The 14,522-nt window shown below is 39.2% G+C and overlaps 1 long non-coding RNA gene and 1 pseudogene across 3 annotated transcripts in view; both read left to right on the top strand.

The window, feature by feature from the left end:
- The window catches only part of LOC131519187 (uncharacterized), a 166,537-nt gene that overhangs the window by 43,554 nt on the left and 108,461 nt on the right, over positions 1 to 14,522 (top strand). The window lies entirely within an intron of this gene.
- LOC131519185 (14-3-3 protein theta-like) lies at positions 498 to 3,867 on the top strand (annotated as a pseudogene).

Raw genomic sequence — 14,522 nt, 5'->3', positions numbered from 1 at the left:
TGTAGTAGATGGAGCTGGATACCACCTTATTACTCAAGACACCCAGCTAAATCTTCAGTTACACCTGAGGAAACCACAGATCTTGGCTGCAAACTAAGATGAAAAGCTACTAGAAGATCCAAATCTTCATTTGAATATTGAGGAATTAAAGAGTTTATGGTGAAGCGTGTAGAACTCTACAGCTCTTTCATAAATTGCCACTGGCAGCCTCTGGATATACTTCACTCTAAAATCCCAGATGAGACCTCAGAGAAGCAAGATGTTCATTAAGCTACCCAACTATCATATTAACTGTTAATTGTATCTTGTTTTTGTTATATATATGTATATATGTATATATGTATATGTATATATGTATATATGTATATGTATATGTACATGTATATGTATGTATATATACATATATATGTATATACGTACAGACTATGTATGTGTGTATATATATATATGTATGTACATATATATATATAGTATTTTTCCAGGAATGTACTGGCTTCTGTTTATAAATACAAACTTCCAGGATTTAAATGTCATTGACATAATAGAATGTAATGTAAATAAACCAATAGCACAACAACAAAGAAGTGAGACCTGCCAGAGGCATGGCATGCCTAATAATTGAAGGAGCCCATCCTAGCTACCAGCATAGGCCTTCCTTTATGAATGAGAGCAGGGGCTGTGGAGAAAAATGTAGAATCAGGAAGGAGACCCAGTCATACAATAAATAAAAGGCTCCCTATGAAATGGATTTTAGGTGGCAAACAGAGTAGAACCTTAAACAGAAGGGTTAAGTTCCAAATGGTCTCTGTGGCTCCCTCCAACTCTAATATCCTAAGACTAGATGGATGAGAAATCTTTATCTTGAATGTTGGTGTTTAGCAAAATATGGATTTAAGTGAAAGAGAATGAAGTGGTCACTGAGGACTTCATGATGATTCTGAGAGGGAATGTGAACAACTTTTAAACACATTGGAGTCAAGTTTTCTGTTATCATTGATTTTACCCCCAGTATTGGGACTCTTCTGCAGGAAAGTCAAGAGCATGATCCTCAAGGTGGTAGACACATGGGAAGTACTCTTTGAGTTTGAAAATGGAGCAAAAAAGTGGGAGTGAAATTTTTCTGTGAGTAAGCCAAGATTTGGAACTGAAAAGAAAGACCAGTTAAAAATGGTGTGTAGGCCACAGCCTGCCCCTTGCCTCCAGGAGGGTCCTCTGCTAAAGCCAAAGGTAGATCAAAGTGGCTGCAGAGATGGGAAGGCTCTTGAGGAGGACTCTTCCATATCTTGTCAGTGCTTACTCCCTCAGTGCCTTGCCCTCACTCTCCTCTGTGTCCTCGTCCTGGAGCCCCACCAGCCCTGAATGCAGCCTGCACACCAAAGAGAACAAAGAGTGATCCAGAAGGCGAAGCTGGCCAAGCGGGCTGAGTGCTCCAACATACCCACCTGCATGAAGGCCATTATGGAGTCTGCTCTAGGTGGCCTATAAGAACATCTTCAGGGGCTTCAGGTGCCCCTGGAGGATCTTCTTGAACATAGAGCAGAAGAGCAACATGTCTGATAAGAAGTTGCTACTAATTAAGAACTACTGGGAGAAAGTAAAGTCTGAACTGAGATCCATCTGCACCACTGTCCTGCAGTTGTTGGATAAACACTTAACAGCCAATACAACTAACCCAAAAAGAAAAGTCTTTTATCTGAAAATGGAGTTTACTTCTAGAAAACTTTGTTGCACATGGTGAAGACAGAAAACAAACTATAGATAATTCTGGAGAAGCTTCCCAAAAGGCATTGATATAAACAATAAAGAGATGCAACCCACACACCCATCCACCTTGGGCTGACTCTTAACTTTTCTGTACTTTACTATGAGATACTTAATAAGCCAGAACTTGCCTGCACACTGGCAACACTTTTGTTGTTGTCGTTGTTGTTGTTTTATTGAAGTATTATTAACATATAGTGTTATATTAGTTTCAGGTGTATAACATAATAATTTGGCATTTCTATACATTACTCAGTGCTCATCACCATAGGTCACTCTTAATCCTCCTTATCTACCCCCCATTCTCCCCACCCACTTGCCCTCTGGCAACCACCAGATTGGTCTTTGTATTTAAGAGTCAGCTTTTTGGGGGCACCTGGGTGGATCAGTTGGTTTAGTGTCCTGACTCTTGATTTTGGCTCAGGTCAGGATCCCAGGGTCATTGGATTAAGCCCCATGTTGGGCTCTGCATGAAGTGTGGAGTCTTCTTAAGATTCTCTCTCTCTCTCTCTCTCTCTCTCTCTCTCTCTCTCTCTCTCTCTCCCCCTCTCCCCCCCACTCTCTCTCTCTCTCTCTAACATAAATAAAATGAAGCCCAAATGTCCATTGACTGATGAATGGACAAAGAAGATGTGGTATATATACACAATGGAATATTATTTGGTGATCAAAAAGAATGAAATCTTGCCATTTACAACAACGTGGATAGAACTTGAGTGTATTATTCTAAGCAAGATAGGTCAGTCAGAGAAAGATACATGTCATATGATTTCATGTCATATGTGAAATTTAAGAAATGAAACATGAACATAGGGAAGGGAAGGAAAAATAAGATAAAAACAGGGAGGCAAATCATAGGAAACTCTTAAATACTGAGAACAACTGAGAGTTGTTGGAGGAGAGGAGAGTGGAGGGATGGGCCAAATGGGTGATGGGCATTAAGGAGGGCACTTGTTGGGATGAGCACTGGGTGTTGTATGTAGGTGATGAATCACTAAATACTACCCCTGAAACCAATACTACACTATATGTTAACTAACTTGAATTTAATTTTTTTAATGTTTATTTATTTTTGAGAGAGTGCAAGTGGGAGACAGAGGATCTGAAGTAGGCTCTAGGCTCTAAGCTGTCATCACAGAGCCCCACGCGGGGCTTGAACCAACGGAACTGTGAGCTCATGACCTGAGCTGAAGCCTGGTGCTTAACTGACTGAGCCACCCAGGCACCCCCACTAACTTGAATTTAAATAAAAAATAAAATGGAAAAAAAAGCATTTTTTAAAAGAGTTTTCTTTGTCTTTTTTTTTCTTTCTTTATTTGGTATTTGTCTTTCTCTTATCTTTCACTTAGCATTATACCCTCTAGGTCCATCATCTATGTTGTTGCAAATGGCAAGATCTCATCTCATTCTTTTTTTTTTTTTTTTTTGGCTGAGTAATATTTCACCCCACACATTCTTTATCCATTCATCTACTTTTTAAAGTTTATTTATTTACTTTTGAGAGAGAGAAAATGTGAACAGGGGAGGATCAGAGAGAGAGAGGGAGAGAGAGAATCCCAAGCTGATGGCACAGAGCCCGGCACAGGGCTCAATCCCATGAACAGTGAGATCATGACCTGTGCCGAAATCAAAAGTTGGATGCTTAACTGACTGAGCCACCCAGGCACCCCTACCCATTCATCTATTGATGGACACTTGTGTTGCTTCCATATCTTAGCTACTGTAAATAATGCTGCAAAGAACATAGGGGTGCATATAGACTTTTGAATACCCAGTAGCGGAATTTCTGGATCACATGGTAATTCTATTTTTAATTTTTATTTTTTTTTACATTTTTTTAACGTTTTTTTATTTTTGAGACAGAGAGAGACAGAGCATGGATGGGGGAGGGGCAGAGAGAGAGGGAGACACAGAATCGGAAGCAGGCTCCAGGCTCCGAGCCATCAGCCCAGAGCCCGACGTGGGGCTCGAACTCACGGACCGCGAGATCATGACCTGAGTCGAAGTTGGACGCCTAACCGACTGAGCCACCCAGGTGCCCCTATTTTTAATTTTTAAAGGAACCTCCAAACTGTTTTCCATAGTTACTGTACCAATTCGCATTCCTATGAACAGTTTGTGAGGGTTCTTTCTTCTCTACATCTTCACAAACATTTGTTTCTTGTCTTTTTGATTCTGGTCGTTCTGACATATGTAGGGTAATGATATCACATTATGGTTTTGATTTGAATTTCTCTGATGATTAGTGATGTTGAGCATCTTTTTATGTGTCTGTTGCCCATCTCTATGACTTCTTTGGAAAAATGTCTATATGAGTCTTCTGCCTGTTTTAGTCAGATTATTTGTTGTTTTCCTTTTTGGTATTCAGTTATATAAGCTCTTCATATCTTTTGGATATGAACCCTTTCTTGGATATATAATTTACAAATATCTTCTCCCATTCAGTAGGTTACCTTGTCATTTTGTTGATGGTTTTCTTTGCTGTGCAAAAGCTGTTTAGTTTTATGTAATCCCAATAGTTTATTTTTGCTTTTGTTTCCCTTGCTAGAGGAGACCCATATAGAAAAATATTTCTGTGGCCAGTATCAAATAAATTATGCCCTATGTTTTCTTTGAGGAGCTTTATGGTTTCAAGTCTCAAATTTAGGTCTTTAATCCATTTTAAGTTCATTTTTGTGTATGGTGTAAGTAACTGGTCCTATTTTATTCTTTTGCATGATGTAGATTAATTGACCATATATGCATGGGTTTATTTCTGAGCTCTCTATTCTGCTCCATTAATCTATGTGTCTATTTTTGTGTCATAGCTAAAACCACTTTTGATGAAGCCATCACAGAACCTAATGTACTGAATCAAGACTCCTACAAAGACAGTACTCTTATCATGCAGTAGCTTAGTAACAACCTAACATTATGGACATTAGACAATGCAGGAGAAGAATGTGAGGTACAGAAAACAAAATGTGTCCAGAGTATCATCCTTTTTTTCCTTTAAGAAACCTTTTTACACATCTCCATTTCTCACTTGAATTTTCTATAGCAAAGAAACTCTTTCATGTTTCTGAAATCATCCATTTGGTATTTCACAGTGGATTAAATTTCTTAGAGTAAGTGTTTTACCATAGGTGTATCATAAGCCATCTCTTCTTCAGATGTAAATGGTATGTGTTGAGTATTGTGTGGAATAAAGTGGATATTTAAAACTAGAAAAAAAAAAATGGGGGTGATGTAGGACAAAATCCCACCAGAATAGGATTATAGGAAAGGTACTGAGTCAGATAGTTTCCCATGCTGGCCAACAGGTGGCATTAGAGTAGCTTGAATGCCAACTAGAACAGAGGATGGAAATATTTAGGATCAAGGCAGCTTTTGGGTGAATATATGGGGAGGCAGTGTGACTGGTTGTCTGTATTTAGGTATGTCTGATCTCTCTTTCTAAATTGTTTATTGCTTGAAGCTAAGAACATTTTCACATACAACAAAAAGTACTGAACTTTTCTGTGTTTTAGTTTTCTCCCTTTAAAATGGATGTAACCCACCTCATAGTGTTATTGAGATCAATGAAGAGTTAATGCACATAAATAAAGAGTGCAGATTACAGAATAAATATGCAACAAATGTTAGTCAGTATGACTGCACAATGACCATAAGGCACATAGTGACCACATGTGACATCAACAGGTATTAGTGGATGCATAAATGCACAGGATACTCATAAGCCTGATATTTATAACTGAGACTGCCTAGCATTAAAATATCCATAGAACATTTGGTAAGGGAATAATCATTCACATGGGTAATAGGATACTTTATTTAAAAAAAGTATATAATCTCAGGGCCCCTAGCTGGCTTAGTTGGTAAAGCGTGTGACTGATCTCAGAGTTGTGAGTTCCAGGCCCCTGTTGGGTGTAGAGATTACATAAAAATAAAATCATTTAAAAAAATTTTTTATGTTTATTTATTTTTGAAAGAGAGAGCGCAAGCAGGGGAGGGGCCGAGAAAGAGGGAGACACAGAATCCGAAGCAAGCTCCAGGTTCTGAGCTGTCAGCACAGATCCCGACATAGGGCTCAAACCCACAAACCATGAGATCATGACCTATGCTCAAGTTGGACTCTTAACCAACTGAATCACCCAGTGATTCACCCCAAAATAAAATCTTTTTTAAAAAAATATATAATTTCAAGAGTCCATTGAAATGGTATCTCTCTGAGTATCATTTAGAGTTCATGTATTTTTCATTGAATCTTTCAAGAGAGGTGTTGTATCAATATTGCAAAGCTAGAGAAACCTATTTTGGTGTATTCCTTAGGTAAGAAGTGCCAGTCCCTACACTTTTGCCCAGACGCAGGTCTGATCAGCTTTATGAACTTAGTTCTATCTTTACCTAGAAGGCTACTCAGAAAAGAGGCTCAAACTCATCTTGCTGTTCTAAGCTTGATAGTCAGTGGACTAGATGAGGACTCTAGAGTACTTACTTAGCCATCAATCTGCATTTTCCCTTCCTAAATTTTGACTCCAGGAGTTCAGGTCTTAATATGGGGCTTCTAGGGGCACCTGGGTGGCTCAGTCGGTTGGGCGTCCCACTTTGGCTCAGGTCATGATCTCACGGTCTGTGAGTTCGAGCTCTGCGTCGGGCTCTGTGCTGACAGCTCAGAGCCTGGAGCCTGTTTCAGATTCTGTGTCTCCCTCTCTCTGACCCTCCCTTGGTCATGTTCTGTCTCTCCCTGTCTCAAAAAATAAATAAAACGTTAAAAAAAAAAATTTAAAAAAAACCAGAATGGGGCTTCTACCCAGATTCTTGTTTTTCATGTCGATTTTTCCTGAGATTGGAATTTTTCCTGGACCTCAGCCAGGGCCCTGCCAACCTGCCTGTTCATTTCTTACCCTCTTAACCTGATACCCCAAGTATTCCACTGTCCCTTAGATGCTGAGTGAGAGTTGCTTCAAACACCATGGATCCCTCTGGAACAACTATCATTGTCCCGCTGACAAAAACTTCTATAGTCTAGGAGTCAGTAATAATCATCATATCCTCTCTTGGATGTGGACCCAAATTAGTCCTGCATTCTCCACACCACTTCAGACCCTGTTATTGAGATTCCTGACAGGCCAGCAAAGGTGGGCCAAACTGCTGGGTTATCCTTCCCTTCTCTTGTCCATGCCTATTTCCACTTTCCATACAGGCTCGGAAAGCTTCATTCATGGCTGACAAGAAGGGAAGATTGGAATGGAATAAGAGAAAGGCAGATATTTCAAGAAAGAAAAGTGATAAGAACCCTTTAGCTCCAGAGATATAAATGCTATGCATAAGAAATGAAAAATAAAGTGATTCTGAAATTTTAACATGACGAGGGAAATATAATTTCAAAGAGGCAATATGGAAATAAAATGGGATTTAATTCTGTTTGAGTCCTTACGCTTTTATTTATAGATTATTTGACTTAATGCAAGCTTAAGCTCTCTGAGTCTCAGTTTCCTCATGTGTAAAATGGGATTATAAAAATGTTTATTTTGCAGGGTTGTGAGGGTTAAATGAAATAAGGCATGGAAAAATGCTCCATTTTGGAGCGGTGCTTGTCCTGCCCATGACCAATTCTTAGATTAGAAGTTAAAAAGTAATATCCTGTGGACTGGACATGGCTCAAAGATAAGTTTTGTTTGGGCTTGTGTCAGGAGTCCTCAAGACCACCCCCAGGTTTGATGATTCACCAGGAGGACGTACAGGACTAAGCATATAGTCATACTCAAGGCTATGATTTATCATGGCAAAGGATATGCAGCCAAATCAGTGAAGGAAAAAAAAGCAGGTGGGAAAAGTCCAGGGTAAACCAGGCATAAGCTTTCAAGGGTCCTTTCCCATAGAGTCACACATGATGTGCCTAGTTGCCCCCAGCAATAAGTTATGACAACACATATAGAATGCCGCCAGCCAAGAAGCTCGTTAGAGGCTCAGCACCCAGAATTTTATTGGGGACTGATCATGTGGGCAGCTTCTGCCAGGCATGTACCAAAATTCCAGACTCCCAGAAAGAAAGCAATTGCTTGGCATAAACTATATTGTTTGTACAAACAGTTCAGGCACAGTGAGTCACTCTTATCAGTTTTAGGAATGGTGGGAACCCTCCCAAAGTTCAGGTTCCCAAATGCTAGCCAAGGGTCAATTATCAGTAGACCTTTCTAAGAATAAGCAGGTAGACCTGCTAAATTAACCATTTTTGCATAGGATTTGTCCATGTAGGGTTTTCTTCTTCTTTTACTTTTTTTTTAAGATTTAAAAAAATGTTCATTTATTTTTGATAGTGGAGGGCAGAGAGAGAGGGAGACAGAGAATTTGCCCATTCAGGGTTTTCTTCTTTGCTTTTTTCTTTTTTTTAAAACTTAGTTGCCGTCCTTCAAAAATTAAGAAATTTTGCTCAGGATTTCCAGCTCCTTGTAAAAAGTCAGACATTGTGGCAACAATAGATCCATATTCCCACATGGCAACAATTGGCAGTCCATTTTAAATAAGGCTTAAATTCCCCTAAATTCACCACCATCTCCACCACTGTCAATAGTCATTCCCACACTGAATGCCGACTGCCATTTAATGTCATGTTTTTGTAACTCTGGCCATGAGCTGCTTGAACCAGGAGTGGCAGTTGACCAGAGTACAAGACAAGGAGGCAGGCATGTAGAATACCACTGAGTCATGGCAATTAACAATAATACATAAGGATCACATTTATGAATTTCTGCTGTTGGAGGTCTCCAAAAATGCAGTGAATCCAGAACTCCTCTCTGGCACTATTACAGCAATTCTTTATGAGTGTTCTTAGATTGCTTTGACAACACGTCTTTGCAATATACTATAAAGCCTTTTCATTAAAGTTAACTTGAATAAGTTTTTGTTCCTATTCACCCAAAGATTACTGACTGGAATAGTGGTAATATAAATAAAACACTGTGTATATTGTCAGTTAGTAGTTTGTAAATCAAAATTATTGTTATCTCACTGCCAAGAATTGTTGGAATGGACTAAAATATGTCAACAGAAAGGCAAATCTTGTTCAGAGGAAATAGATCCAGTGAATATTCAAGTAGCTCTGCATATCAGTGTATCCACTTACTTACTTACTCAACAAATGTTTGTCAAACACCTACTATGTGTTAAGATAATGCTATTTAACAAAACAAAATTTCATCTTTATATTCCTAGCATCTAGAAAAATATGAGGTATGAAGTTTGGATTCAATAAATGTTTCCTGACTTAAAAAATAATGTTCACTTATAAGGAGATCTAAAAGTGCCAGGATAGAGATAATGAAAGGAATTTGATGAATATAAAAAGGGGAAAATGCAAGTGATATTATTGTAGGATTATGCTGCTTGTCACCTAATCAGACAGATGTTCTAGAAGCTGCTTTCCAATTCCAGTTACAAAACTGACACAGAGGCAATTCAGAGGAGAAATGGCAACTCTTCCAATGTGTATCAAATGTTCCATTCTACTAAAGGCAAAGAATTAGAAAAAAAATTCTTTACTTTCCTACCTGATAATTTTATTACTCAGAAGACTAAGGAAGCAATTAGGAAATTGACTTTTACTAATAAATAAAAACCAGTCAGTGAAGTATACAGAAGCTACAAGAAGATTAAGAAAGAGAGGCAGTGTCACATTAGAGTTGGACACTGCGAGTAGAGTATGAATTTGTTAGTATTCTTTAGTTGTAAGTGGCAGAAATCTAATTCAAATGGACTCAGTCACAGTCGGATCAAGGTTTTCAAAATAAGTCATCAAGAAACAGTATTTTTCTTTTGTTATTATTTGCTTTTCTGTCTACTGTCTTCATTCTTAAGACAGGGTCACCATTCATAGTGGCAAGATGGCCTCCAATAGCTCTGAGCTTCTGTCCTTCAAGGTTAACAAGCTCATTAGAGATATCTCTTTCCCAACATTTTCCACAGATTTCTGGGATTGGAGAGTCATTTGACAGGTTTGTGTTATGGGCCCATCTCTAAACCAATTATGTGACCTGTGTGAGGGGTGGGGGTAGGAATATACTAGGCACATAGTAGGTCTGAAGCTGAGGAGCTGAAGTCAGTACTAATGGACTGAAAAGGAATTGTTCCATAAAGGAAAATTAAGGTTCTACTACAAGAATTACAGGTGCTGGGGATTCATTGCTTCAACAAATATTTACTGAGCACCTACTATATGTAGGCTTAGTTTAGATTCCAGATACATAACAATGAATAATAAAAACAAAAATCCTTGCTTCATTGGACTTTGCATTCTAGTTGGGATGAGAGAGACAATAAACAGCTACATTAATAAAATATGTAATATTTCAGGTGGAGATATGTACTGTAGGAAAATATCAGGGAAGAGGAATAGGAATTGCTGCAGTTTTATGTAGGGTTATCAGAAAAGCCCTTATTGAGAAGGGGACGTTTGAGCCAAAGCAGATAAGAGAATGAGCTCTGTAGATATCTGGGTAAAAGGGGGGAAGGAACAGCAGTGCATATGTGGGTTTTTATCTTGCTCAAGTGGGCCAGGGAAGAGTAGGAGAGGAGATCAAAGATTATAAAATGTATTGAAGGCTATTGACTTTGATTGAGTTGAGAAGCCACTGGAGAGTTTGAACAGAGTAGTGATATCATCTAGCTGACATTGAAAAACGTAGACCAAAGGGAAGAAGCAGGAGATTAGGTAAGAGATCAGTGCAATAATCCAGATTAGAAATATTAATAGTTTAGACCAAAATGATAACAGTGGACTGGGTTAAAAGTGGTCAGATTCTGGGGGTGCTTGAGTGGTTCAGTCAGTTAAGCGACCAACTCTTGATCTCAGCTCAGGTCTTGATCTCAGGGTTGTGAGTTCAAGCCCCATGCTGGTTTCCATACTGGGCATGGAGCCTACTTTAAAAAAAATGTGGTCGGATTCTGGATATATTTTCAAGGTAATGAATTGGGGGGAGGGCTGGAGAAGTAAAATAAAGTATCAAGGATAACTCTGAGGTTTTTGGTAAGAGTGATCAGGAAGGCTGGAGTTAACTAAGATGGAGAAAATTGTGAGAGGAACAGGTTTGTGGAAGAACTGGAGTTCCACTGCATCCTTATTAAATTTGAGATACTTGTTATGATTCAAAGTGGAGATGTTGATGGCAGCGGAACATATGAGTCTAGGATTCAGGTAAGAGTTCTTGGCTGTGGAGTTTATCAGTATATATGTGATATTTAATGACATGAGACTGAATGAGATCACTGAAGGAAAGAGAGAGTATAGAAGAAAAGAACTCCCAAGGATGAAGTACTTCAATGTTTAGATGTCAGGATGATGATAAGGGATCCCTAAAGAAGACTGGAGGATGAGAAGCAGCAGCCAATGAGATAAGAGGCAATCGAAGAGAATGTGGTATCCTGGAAGGAAAGAGAATAAAATACTTCAAAGAGGGAGAGATCACTGTGTCAAATAAAGAGAGGTCAGGTGAGGGACACCTGGGTGGCTCAGTCAGTTAAGCGTCCGACTTCAGCTCAGGTCATGATCTCATGGTTGGGGAGTTTGAGCCCCACGTTGGGTTCTATGCTGACAGCTCAGAGCCTGGAGCCTGCTTCAGATTCTGTGTCTCCCTCTCTTTCTGCCCCTCCCCTGCTCACACTCTGTCTCTCTCTCTCTCTCAAAAATAAATAAACATTAAAAAAATTTTTTTTAAAAAGAGAGAGATCAAGTGAAAATAAGGACTGACCTTTGGATTTAACTACTTGGAGGCTTTGTCATGAGCAGTTTAAATGTCTGAAGGTGAAAAAACCCTATAGAGTCTGTTCAAGAGAGATATCTTCATGAGAAGAGAATTTGGAGGCTACAAATATCAAAAACAACAATACAGGGGCACCTGGGTGGCGCAGTTGGTTAAGCCCCCAACTTTGGCTCAGGTCATGATCTCACAGTTTGTGGGTTCAAGCCCTGCATTGGGCTCTGTGCTCACAGCTCAGAGCCTGGAGCCTGCTTCAGATTCTGTGTCTCCCTCTGTCTCTGCCTTTCTCCTGCTCACACTGTCTCTCTCTTTCAAAAATAAACATTAAAAAGAAATTTAAAAAAAAATAGTTTATATCTGTGTTTTGCAATAAAACAGAACAGAGAAATGGAGCTGTAGCTAGAAGAGGGATGTCAAGAGAAGATTATTTTTAATGGGAAAATTTTATATGTTGGTAGAATGATCTAGTGGAGAGAGGAAACTGATGATAATAGGAGAGTAAAGGCAGGATTGATGGAGCAGTGTTCTTGAGGAGACATGCAAAACAACAGATGTCCACTATAAAAACATATGGAAGATTTTAGAAAAACAGATTTCTAAAAGCTCAGAGTAAAGACAACTCTGGTTTTATGGCCAGCATCATTAAAAATGGACAATAGATTAAGAAAAATGAGAGAGACTAAGGGGTAGAATTCTTCGGATGCAGTGGAAGATTCTGGCTTGAACCTAAATTTTAATCACCACTGGCATTCAGACATGCCTGCATGTATAGTGTCAGGGCATGAGTCCTCCATTATTGCGCATGATAGGAAATGGAGTTTCCTGGGAAAGAATTCATTCTAAAGGAAGAGAAAGTAGTGCTCTTAGGTTTGGACCAATAACTGGCCACACAAGAGGGGCAATTAGTAGAGCACGCTGTCTATGTCTCAGGTCTAGCCTCTGACCCAGAGTCTGTAAACCCATGTTAGAGTCCTAAGGAGGGGGGAATACAAGAAATGAAATCTCTGTTTCAACGAACTGTGTAAGATACTAGGATAACAAGACAATCCTATCTTGCTACTCATCTGTTAATGCTAACACACAGAGGGGAAGAGCTGTGATCCGACTTTGGTGCAGCAGGCTTCAGCGCATTAAAGACTCTAGAAATTGCCTCCTCCAACTCTAACATTTAATGAGTCTACAATGGTGACCAGCCGGGATGGTGGTAGCAGCAGTAAAGGCCAGCCCTCATTACCCTGCAGCAGTGAGAACCAGTTTCAAGAGTGGGAGAGATTTTAATAGTTTGTAGCTATAGGAGAAAACACCCTTGGTATGGATATCACTTGCAGTAGAGGCAATGGCCAGGCACTATCAACTAACTTCATGGGAAGCAAAGGTTTGGACAGCAGATGTCATCAAAGAGGGCCTGAGTAGGAGAGAATCATGGCAGACAGAGGTGATAGCTGACATGACTTGTTTATGAGCACATGAGCTTCCTCACACCTCCTATGAGCTTCCTAGAGACAACTGGACGAGACTTTAAGAGCAGCGACAGGGGGCGCCAGGGTGGCTCAGTTGGTTAAAAGTCTGACTTTGGCTCAGGTCATGATCTCGTGGTTTGTGAGTTTGAGCCCCGCATTGGACTCTGTTCTAATAGCTCAGAGCCTGGAGCCTGCTTCGGATTCTGTGTTTCTCTCTCTCTATCTCTACCCCTCCCCTGGTCACACTCTGTCTCTGTCTCTGTCTCTGTCTCTCTCTCTCTCAAAAATAAATAAACATTAAAAAAATAAAAAATAAAAAAAGTTTAGCTACAAGTCCCACAATAGAGGGTTGGGATGAAAATCAGAAAAAAATATTATTTATTAGTGTTCTATGGTTCCATTTTATCCTTAGGTTTATCCCTTCCATAGGGAAGCATGGGTTGTAAGAAATTACAATCACATATAAAGCTGATAAGAAAATACCAAAGAAACAACATGTGGCTGAAAAGAATGGGGCTCTGCTAAGATAAATGCTGATGATAGAAAGAGGTGTTCACAACCAAGGACACACATGGAAGAAAAACTCAGGAAGGATAAAGTGCAGAACCAGCTGAAGTTGAGGATAACAAATACAATTCAGTTAAAACAAAACAAAACAAAGCTATGTTTGGAGGTAGAAAATGATGTAATACTGACAGATGGCAGAGAAAGTGTAACCGCTTAACTGTTGCTTTACTTCTTTTTTGTTTTTTCAGTAAAGAGAATAGTCTTCAAAGGGGAAGGTAGAAAACATAAGCAGGAACTGATATGAATGCTATCATTATGAGAGATTCTCATTATTTTTACTTTTCTCTGTGTTTTGAAAGTTTTAGAATGAGAATTACTTTACTTAAAAAAAGATTTTTAACATTTAATTGAAAATGAGAAAATTAAAATTTGATGTATATGAAAGATTTAGTAAGAGTCTAAATCAATGCTTTAGAGGGTGCCAAGCCCACAGTTCCAGATGAATTATATCTATTGGGAGAGTACAGCTGTGATAATGGGACAATGGCTGATAGTCTTCAGGTCATGATGAAGAACAGGAAAGTTGCTAATAGATTATACCTAATGTTTACATTTTATAAATCAACGTTATATGTCTAATATTAGCTACTGTCATCTGCTATGTGCTAGGCATGGTAAGTAAAGTATGGCTAATAGGCCAGTTTCAGTCCACTGCCTGCTTCTGTGCCAAGAATGGTAAATTAAATGGTTTGAAAAATATTGAAAGGAGAATATTTCATGTCATGTGAAATTTATATGAAAACCAAACTTCAGTGTCCACAAAGGGTAGCAGGATTCTCGCACAGAGAGTTGTGACACCGAGCCTTTTCTTTCCAGGAAGCAACTTTATTCCTGCTGGCACGGCTCAGTTTGGTTTGTACCCGAAGAACTGAGCCCCGAACGCCATGTGGCTTAGTTTTTTTTTTTTTTTCCTACTTCTTTGTCTCTCATATATGGTAGCACACAGACATGTAGTCTGATTAAATGGTCTCATGTTACAAGGTCATGAGGGATGTTG

The sequence above is a fragment of the Neofelis nebulosa genome, chromosome 8 (genome assembly GCF_028018385.1).
Source record: "Neofelis nebulosa isolate mNeoNeb1 chromosome 8, mNeoNeb1.pri, whole genome shotgun sequence".
Lineage (NCBI taxonomy): Eukaryota > Metazoa > Chordata > Mammalia > Carnivora > Felidae > Neofelis > Neofelis nebulosa.
This window is presented reverse-complemented; position numbering and strand designations above follow the sequence as displayed.